Below are 9,608 nucleotides of genomic sequence, written 5' to 3' on the forward strand. Positions count from 1 at the left end.
TTCCTTAGTATTGAATAAATACCTGGAATGTTAGGTCAATGAATCAAGGTAGATTGGATGTGGTCAAGCGGTACATGGCAAGAGAAGGATACAAATGGGTGAAAACTTTCAAACTTGACTTGAACAGTTAACCATTGGATGAAAAGGCAAGCACAATTTCAGGAAAAAAAAAGAAAACAGATAAGTGAAGAAAAGATGGCAAGAATTAGAGTATTAAGTTAAACCAGAATTAGAAAATTTAACTCTAACAAAGAGTTTATATTTGAAAGGTCTAGCTTGGTCCACCATAATAGAAATAGTTCCTGTTTAAGTATCACTATAAACCTCAGCAGCATCAGCAAAAGGTAAAGTAATATCTACCTCTGAAGATGTAAGATTTAAAAAGTCAGTGACTCCTTTGTTAAATGAAGGCCAATAGTAATTCTTAGTGTAACCAGATTGAGAAATTTTAGAAATACTTGGCCATATGAATACTGTTCAAGTGTTGAGTCATTTACTTATTTGTTCCAATATTTTTCAAAACTTTATCTGAACCAATGGCTGGCTATGACATCTAGTGATTAAACAAGATCATCTTATAAGCATCTTTCAATCACAGATACAGTGTATCAAATGAATGAACATCAAAAAAAAAAAAAAAAGAAAAGAAAAGGCTCTATTCAGTCCAGATATGCAGCTTTATCACCAGGACTACATAGTGGAGCATCAAAGAATAGAAATATGGGACTTATTCAACCAAGACAGTCAAGCTGATAATACCTTTCTCTTTATCATGAATTGCATACTTTGTTCCAAGTCATGTGGTCTGGAAACTGGACTTTGGTCACATCATTTTGCTATACAATACTCAGTATGGAGATTATTTCTTGATTTTCATGGTTATGCCCAACAAGATGCTCAGGAATTTCTTGGCGAGCTTTTGAATAAAATACAACATGAACTAGAGATAACTGAGAACCTTTCTGGGACTTTTTACTGGAATTTAAAGAAAGATACCAATGCAGTGGAAAAGATATTACTTCCCAGCCATGTCTTGTCACTGAAATGTTGGAAAAGTTCACAGAAACTGAAGATTCAGAAGGAAAATCCTAAATATAACCAGGGTAATTCAAAATGTAGAAGGTTTTCCTCAAAACCAGTTATGCTCACAGAAGCTGCCAAACAGTTTATGATTTGCCACTTACCTCAGGTTCTCAGAATACATCTCAAATAATTCAGGTGGTAAGGACATAAAAATTGACAGAAGATTGGTATTCATATTGGTTTGAAGAAATCTGAAACCTGGGACCCTAGTGTTGCAGGGAATATTTGAAATCCCTAAGACCAGAAAGTTTTATCTATAGCTTAATACACCATGGGAAAGAGTTTGGCTCAGAACATTACACCATGTACTGTTATAATTCTGAAAGAGGATACTGGGCACACAGTAATGATTCCAAGCTAAATATGTGCTTTATGGATGAAGTATTCATGGCTCAAGCTTACATCTTGCTTTATAACAAGTGAGTTATTGAGACTGATTATTCTAAACTCTTGGCTCCAGAACTACTGTCTGGTAGTCAATATCCCAAAGAAGAAGCTGGTACATCTAATGAAATTCTTTGTTGTTGTTGTTCAGTTGCTCTGCTGTGTCTGACTCTTTGCAACCCCATGGACTACAGAACATCAGACTTCCCTGTCCTTCACAATATCCTGGAGTTTGCTCAAACTCATGTCCATTGAATAGGTGATGCCATCTAACTATCTCATTCTCTGTCATCCCTTTCTCCTCCTGCTTTCAATCTTTCCCAGCATCGAGGCCTTTTCCAATGAGTTGGCTCTTTGCATAAGGTGGCCAAAGTATTGGAGCTTCAGCTTCAGCATCAGTGCTTCCAGTGAACATTGAGGGTTGATTTCCTTTAGGATTTACTGATTTTATCACCTTGCTGTCCAAGCGACTCTCAAGAGTCTTCTCCAGCACCACAGTTTGAAAGCATCATTTCTTCAGCCATCAGCCTTCTTTATGGTTCAACTCTCACATCCAGACACAACTGCTGGAAAAATCAAAGCTTTGACTATATGGAATTCTGTCAGCAAACTGATGTCCCTGCTTCTTAATATATTAAACATGTTTGTCATAGGTTTCTTTCTAAGGAGCAAGTGCCTTTTGGTTTTATGGCTGCAGACACCATTCACAGAGATTTGGAGACCAAGAAAATAAAATCTGTCACTGTTTCCAATTTTTCCCTTTTTATTTTTCATGAAGTGATGGGACAGGATTACATGATTTAAGTTTTTTGAATGGTGAGTTTTAAGCCAGCTTTTTAATTCTCCTCCTTCACGTTCATCAAGAGGTTTTTTTTTAGTTCCTCTTTGCTTTCTGTCATTAGAATGGTATCATCTGAATATCTGAGGTTGTTATTATTTCTCCCAGAAATCTTGATTCCAGACTGTGATTCATACAGCCCAGCACTTTGCATGATGTACTCTACATAAAGTGGGCTTCCCTGGTGGCTTAGTGATAAAGAACCCACCTGCCAATGTGGGAGAAGCAAGAGACCTATTTTCAATCAATGTGTCAGGAAGATCCCCTGGAGAAGGGAATGGCAACCCACTCCAGTATTCTTGCCTAGAGAATCCCATGGACAGAGGAGTCTGGCACACTACAGCCCATGAGGTCACAAAGAGTCAGACATCACTGAAGTGACTGAGCACACACACACTCTGCATAGAAGTTAAATAATCAGGGTGATAATATACAACCTTGTCATACTCTTTTCCCAATATTACTCCAGTCAGTTGTTCCATGCTCATTTCTTTTTTTAATATAAATTTATTTATTTTAATTGGAGGCTAATTACACTGGGATGACCCATGCTCATATCTAACTTGCTTCTTGACCTACATACAGGTTTCTCAAGAGACAGGAAAAGTGATCTTCTATTTCCATGGTATTTTTCACAGAACTAGAACAAAAAATTTTACAGTTTGTATGAAAACACAAAAGACCCTGTGTAACCAAATCAATCTTGAGAAAGAAGAGTGGAGCTGGAATAATCAACCTGCCTGACTTCAGACTATACTACAAAGCTACAGTCATCTATACAGTATGGTACTTGCACAAAAACAAATGTAGATCAATGGAACAAGACAAAAAGCCGAGAGATAAACTCGTGCACCTATGGGTAACTTATTTTTGAAAAAGGAGGCAAGAATATAGAATGGAGAAAAGATAGTCTCTTCAATAAATGGTTCTGGGAAAACTGGACAGTTATGTGTAAAAGAATAAAAATAGAACACTTCTTAACACCATACTCAATGATGAAATAAAAACGGATTAAAGACCTGAATGTAAGACCAGAAACTATAAAACTCTTAGAGGAAAACATAAATAAAATATGCTTTGACATAAATCACAGCAATATCCTCTATGACTGATCTCCTAGATTAATGGAAATAAAAACAAAATAGACAAATGGGATCTAATTAAACTTAAAAGCTTTTGCACACTGAAAGAAACTATAAACAAACTGAAAAGTCAGCCCTCAGAATGGGTGAAAATAATAGCAAATGAAACAACTGACAAAGGATTAATCTCCAAAATATACAAGCAGCTCATACATCTCAATGCCAGAAAAACAAACAACCCAGTCAAAAAGTGAGTAGAAGACCTAAACAGATATTTTTACAAGAAGATATACAGATGAATAATAAACACATCAAAAGATGCTCAACATCACTCATTATTAGGGAAAGCATATCAAAATTACCATCAGGTATCAACTCACACCAATCATCAGGCCCATCATCAAAATATCTACAAACACTAAATGCTGGAAAGGGTGTAGAGAAAATGGAACCCTCTTGCACTGTTTGTGGGAATATAAACTGATACAGCCACTATGGAAGACAACATGGAGATACTTTAAAAAGCTAGAAGTAAAACTACCATGCTGCTGCTAAGTCGCTTCTGTCATGTCCGACTCTGTGCGACCCCATAGACGGCAGCCCACTAGGCTCTTCTGTTTCTGGGATTCTCCAAGCAAGAATACTGGAGTGGGTTGCCATTTCCTTCTCCAATGCATGAAAGTGAAAAATGAAAGTGAAGAAGCTCAGTCGAGCCCAACTCTTAATGAATCCATATGATCCAGCAATCCCAATAGTGGGCATCTACCCTGAGGAAATCATAATTGAAAAAAATATGGACTTCAATGTTCATTTCATCACTATTTATAATAGCTAGGACATGGAAGTAACTTTAGTTCAGTTCAGTCGCAGAGTCGTGTCCAACTCTTTGCAACCGCATGAATCGCAGCACGCCAGGTCTCCCTGTCCATCACCAACTCCTGAAGTTCACTCAGACTCACATCCATCGAGTCAGTGATGCCATCCAGCCATCTCATCCTCTGTTGACCCCTTCTCCACCTGCCCCCAGTCCCTCCCAACATCAAAGTCTTTTTCAATGAGTCAACTCTTCGCATGAGGTGGCCAAAGTACTGGAGTTTCAGCTTTAGCATCATTCCTTCCAAAGAAATCCCAGGGCTGATCGCTTTCAGAATGGACTGGTTGGATCTCCTTGCAGTCCAAGGGACTCTCAAGAGTCTTCTCCAACACCACAATTCAAAAGCATCAATTCTATGGCGCTCAGCCTTCTTCACAGTCCAACTCTCACATCCATACATGACCACAGGAAAAACCATAGCCTTGACTAGATGGACCTTAGTCGGCGAAGTAATGTCTCTGCTTTTGAATATGCTGTCTAGGTTGGTCATAACTTTTCTTCCAAGGAGTAAACGTCTTTTAATTTCATGGCTGCAATCACCATCTGCAATGATTTTGGAGCCCCCCAAAATAAAGTCTGCCACTGTTTCCACTGTTTCCCCATCTATTTCCCATGAAGTGATGGGACCGGATGCCATGATCTTCGTTTTCTGAATGTTGAGCTTTAGGCCAACTTTTTCGCTCTCCACTTTCACTTTCATCAAGAGGCTTTTTAGTTCCTCTTCACTTTCTGTCATAAGGGTGGTGTCATCTGCATATCGGAGGTGATTGATATTTCTCCCAGCAATCTAGATTCCAGCTTGTGTTTCTTCCAGTCCAGCGTTTCTCATGATGTACACCGCATATAAGTTAAATAAGCAGGGTGACAATATCCAGCCTTGATGTACTCCATTTCATATTTGGAACCAGTCTTTTGTTCCATGTCCAGTTCTAACTGTTGCTTCCTGACCTGCATACAAATTTCTCAAGAGGCAGGTCAGGTGGTCTGGTATTCCCATCTCTTTCAGAATTTTCCACAGTTTATTGTGATCCACATAGTCAAAGGCTTTGGCATAGTCAATAAAGCAGAAATAGATGTGTTTCTGGAACTCTCTTGCTTTTTCCATGATCCAGCGGATGTTGGCAATTTGATCTCTGGTTCCTCTGCCTTTTCTAAAACTAGCTTCAACATCAGGCTAAAGCCTTGCTGGGAGAATTTTGAGCATTACTTTACTAGCATGTGAGATGAGTGCAATTGTGCAGTAGTTTGGGCATTCTTTGGCATTGCCTTTCTTTGGAATTGGAATGAAACTGACCTTTTCCAGTCCTGTGGCCACTGCTCAGTTTTCCAAACTTGCTGGCAGATTGAGTGCAGCACTTCCACAGCATCATCTTTCAGGATTTGAAACAGCTCAACTGAAATTCTGTCACCTCCACTAACTTTATTCGTAGTGATGCTTTCTAAGGCCCACTTGACTTTACATTCCAAGATGTCTGGCTCTAGATTAGTGATCACACCATCATGATTATCTGGGTCGTGAAGATCTTTTTTGTACAGTTCTTCTGTGTATTCTTGCCACCTCTTCTTAATATCTTCTGCATCTGTTAGGTCCATACCATTTCTGTCCTTTATCAAGCCCATCTTTGCAAGAAATGTTCCCTTGGTATCTTTAATTTTCTTGAAGAGATCTCTAGTCTTTCCCATTCTGTCTTGTCCTCTATTTCTTTGCATTGATCTCTCAAGAAGGCTTTCTTATCACTTCTTGCTATTCTCTGAAACTCTGCATTCAGATGCTTATATTTTTCCTTTTCTCCTTTGCTTTTCACCTCTCTTCTTTTCACAGCTATTTGTAAGGCCTCCCCAGACAGCCATTTTGCTTTTTTGCATTTCTTTTCCATGTACATCAACAGATGAATGAAGAAACTTTGGTACATATGCATAAGGAAATATTCAGCAAAAGAAAGGAACACATTTGACTTATTTATAATGAAGTGGATGAAACTAGATCCTATTATACAGAGTAAAGAAAGTCATAAAGAGAAAGACAAATATTACATATTAATACTAATAAATAGAATCAAGAAAAATGGTGTTGATGAACTTATCTACAGAGCAGCAAAGGAGACAAAGGTTTAGAGAACAGGTCTGGAACATAGTTTGGGAAGGAGACTCCGTGATGAGTAGAATTCAAAGAGTAGCATTGAAACATATACTTTACCATAAAATTAAATAGTCATTGGAAATTTACTGTATAAGGCAGTGAGCTCAATTCCAGTGCTCTGTAACAACCTAGAAAGTTTGGATGTGATGGGAAGTGAGAGGGAAGTTCAAGAAGTAAGGAACATATATATACCTTTGGGTATTTCATGTTAATATATGGCAAAAAAAAAAAACCCATAATATTGTAAAACAATTATCCCCCAATGAAAAATAAATAAATTTTTTAAAAAGAGAGTTATTTTGAGAAAGCAAAGCTATACCTGTGACTGAATCAACAACTTTGGTGCCAAGAAAAATCCCATAAATGGCTTCCTATCCCTGAGGACTTGACTACATTCCAATTTGATTTGGTTCTGCAACCAGCGCATATGCCAAGAGACCCTGGAAAAGGCACACACACCCGTCTGTCAGGTAAATAGACCTCAATCTTGACTGTGGATCCTGAAATGATTCATGAACTAGCTCTCAGTCCTCTCAAGCACATACCAGGAGCCCATGGAAACATTAATTTGGACAGTTACCAATGGACCAAGGAAATTGTGTGAATATCCAGGAGTCCAGTAGAAAAGTTCCATAACATCTTCAGAGGAAAAACATTCAACTGAAGCAATTGAATAGGATAAGAGGAATAGTTCAACTTACACCCAAAAGCCAAGAGAGATTTTTTTTCCAACCCATGATTTTACCTGTAGAAGAAAGTGAAAGCATGTAAGTTAGCACTTTTTATCTCCAGGTATGCAGGATCTTGGCAAAGAGGCCCACTTCTTCTAGTCACATCCAGAATACTCATGTGTGCTGCACAACTAAAGGGAGAGAAGGGGCTGTAAGAGTGGAGGATAGGGTTCTTAGAATGTATCAAAAAGATGCATATTCTATTAACCACATCATGAACACTATCAAGAAGCCCACCCATGAGCCACTGGGGATTTTTCAACTACCAGATCCCCCAATTGGTCCATATATACTCTCAGCACTGAACCTGCTTTCCGCACCCTCAGTCCATGGAAAGCATCTTGGGCATACTTTGTATGTGTTTTTGGAGATGGCTTCTGAGCATGCACAAAACGCTGACTCAAACATGATGGCATAGAAGAAACAAACATAAAGTTGAACATCCAGCAGTTTCCTTAGGAAAGTAAAAAATGACAATGTAAGCATTCATCCTGGATTAGAAAGATCAAAATAAGGCATACAGTATTAAGAATTAAGAATTTTACCACAAAAAACAGCAATAACCATGAAGCAAGTGTACACATAAAAAAGAAATGTGCGTGCATGCTAAGTCACTTCAGTCATGTCTGACTCTTTGTGACCCCATGGACTATAGCCCATCAGGCTCCTCTATCCATGGAGATTCTCTCGACAAGAATACTGGAGTGTGTTGCCATGCTCTCCTCCAGGGCATCTACCTGACCCAGGGATTGAACCTGGACTTCCTACATTGGTAGGCAGGCTCTTTACCACTAGCGCCACCTGGGAATCCCATAAAATAACTGAAAAACTCTCAAGTCATAGCATGACTGATGGAAGGTATTTCACTTCTAAAGTAAATCAATAAAGACTAGAGGAGGTGACAGCTACTTCAAATATGGAAACAGCAAAATAACACTTCAAATAACATTAAAAAGTTAAGGAACATGGCACCACCAAAGGATCACAGTATTTTCCAATAACCAGTCTCAAAGACATGAAGATCTGTGATTTATCTGATAAAGAATTCAAAATAGTTGTTGCAAGGAAGTTCAGAAAGATTTAAAAACAAATGAATGAACCACAATAACAAAAACAGAGAAAGACAATTTAATGTACTCGGGAAAACTACTACATAAACAAAGCGAGAAGTTTAATAGAGAGACAGAAATCATAAAAATGCCAAATAGAAGTTCTAGTGTTGAAGATTACAATGAATTAAATGAAAAATGCAATAGAAATAAACAAACAATTAATAAAGCAGAAGAAAAAAATGATGTAGAAGTCAAATCCATTGAAAAAATCCAATCAGAAGAGATCAGATAAATGAGTATTAAAAGCTGAAATGAAATAAGAGATACCATTTAAAAAATAATCTATGCATTACTGGATTCCTAGAAAGAGAAGAGAGGCAGAAGGCAGCATAAAATATTTTTGAAAATAATTAAATTTAAAAAGAGGTGATAAATGTATGCTGCTGCTGCTGCTAAGTCGCTTCAGTCATGTCTGACTCTGTGCGACCCCATAGATGGCAGCCCACCAGGCTCTCACATCCCTGGGATTCTCCAGGCAAGAACACTGGAGTGTGTTGCCATTTCCTTCTCCAATGCATGAAAGTGAAAAGTGAAAGTGAAGTAGTTCAGTCGTGTCCGACTCCTAGCAACCCCATGGACTGCAGCCTACCAGGCTCCTCCTTCCATGGGATTTACCAAGCAAGAGTACTGGAGTGGGTTGCCATTGCCTTGTCCAGATATATGTATACATACAGCTAATTCACATTGCTGTACAGTAGAAACTAACAGAACATTGTAAAGTAAATATACTTCAGTACAAATTAATAAATAAAGTAAAGAATAATTAATAACAATCCTCACCCACCAATTCCCTGTGAAAGCCTCACAGCTGGTCTCGGGTCCAGACCTTCCCACTAACACCCAGCAGGAGCTGTGGCCAGGCCTTGAAGATGGTCCCAGAGGCAGCCCCAGACCAGTACCCTGCAACAGCCATGGCCCCAATGTAAAAGGAGAGTGCAGAGAGCCCACAAAGTGGACAACCCTTGAGTGACTGACCCTGATGACAAGAAGAAATTATGCTTTTGATCCCTACAAACAATTGCTAAATAAGACTAATCTTCAAGACTGAAAGAGATAGTTGATATACCTAATACATGTAAACAAACACAATGAATTAAATAAAATGAAGAGACAGAGGAGCACATTCAAATTGAAAGAACAAGACAAAACTGCTGGGAAAAAAAGCTAAAAAAAATTGAGATAAGGAACTTATTTGATAAGAAATTTTATATAATGGTCATAAAATCCTTACTGAACTTGGGAGAAGAATGAATTAACACAGTGAGAACTTCAACATAGGTGGTATAAAATATGAGAAAGTATCAAACAGAAGTTATAACTGTACTATAAAACACTCTAGAAGGGTTAAACAGCAAACTGGATGA

The 9,608-nt window shown here is 38.3% G+C and overlaps 1 pseudogene; it reads left to right on the plus strand.

Moving 5' to 3' along the window:
• Positions 1 to 9,214, plus strand: part of LOC120881615 — a 102,188-nt pseudogene extending 92,974 nt beyond the window's left edge.
• Positions 9,215 to 9,608: the final 394 nt, after the last annotated feature.

The sequence above is a fragment of the Oryx dammah genome, unplaced genomic scaffold (genome assembly GCF_014754425.2).
Source record: "Oryx dammah isolate SB20612 unplaced genomic scaffold, SCBI_Odam_1.1 HiC_scaffold_23, whole genome shotgun sequence".
Classification (NCBI taxonomy): Eukaryota; Metazoa; Chordata; class Mammalia; order Artiodactyla; family Bovidae; genus Oryx; species Oryx dammah.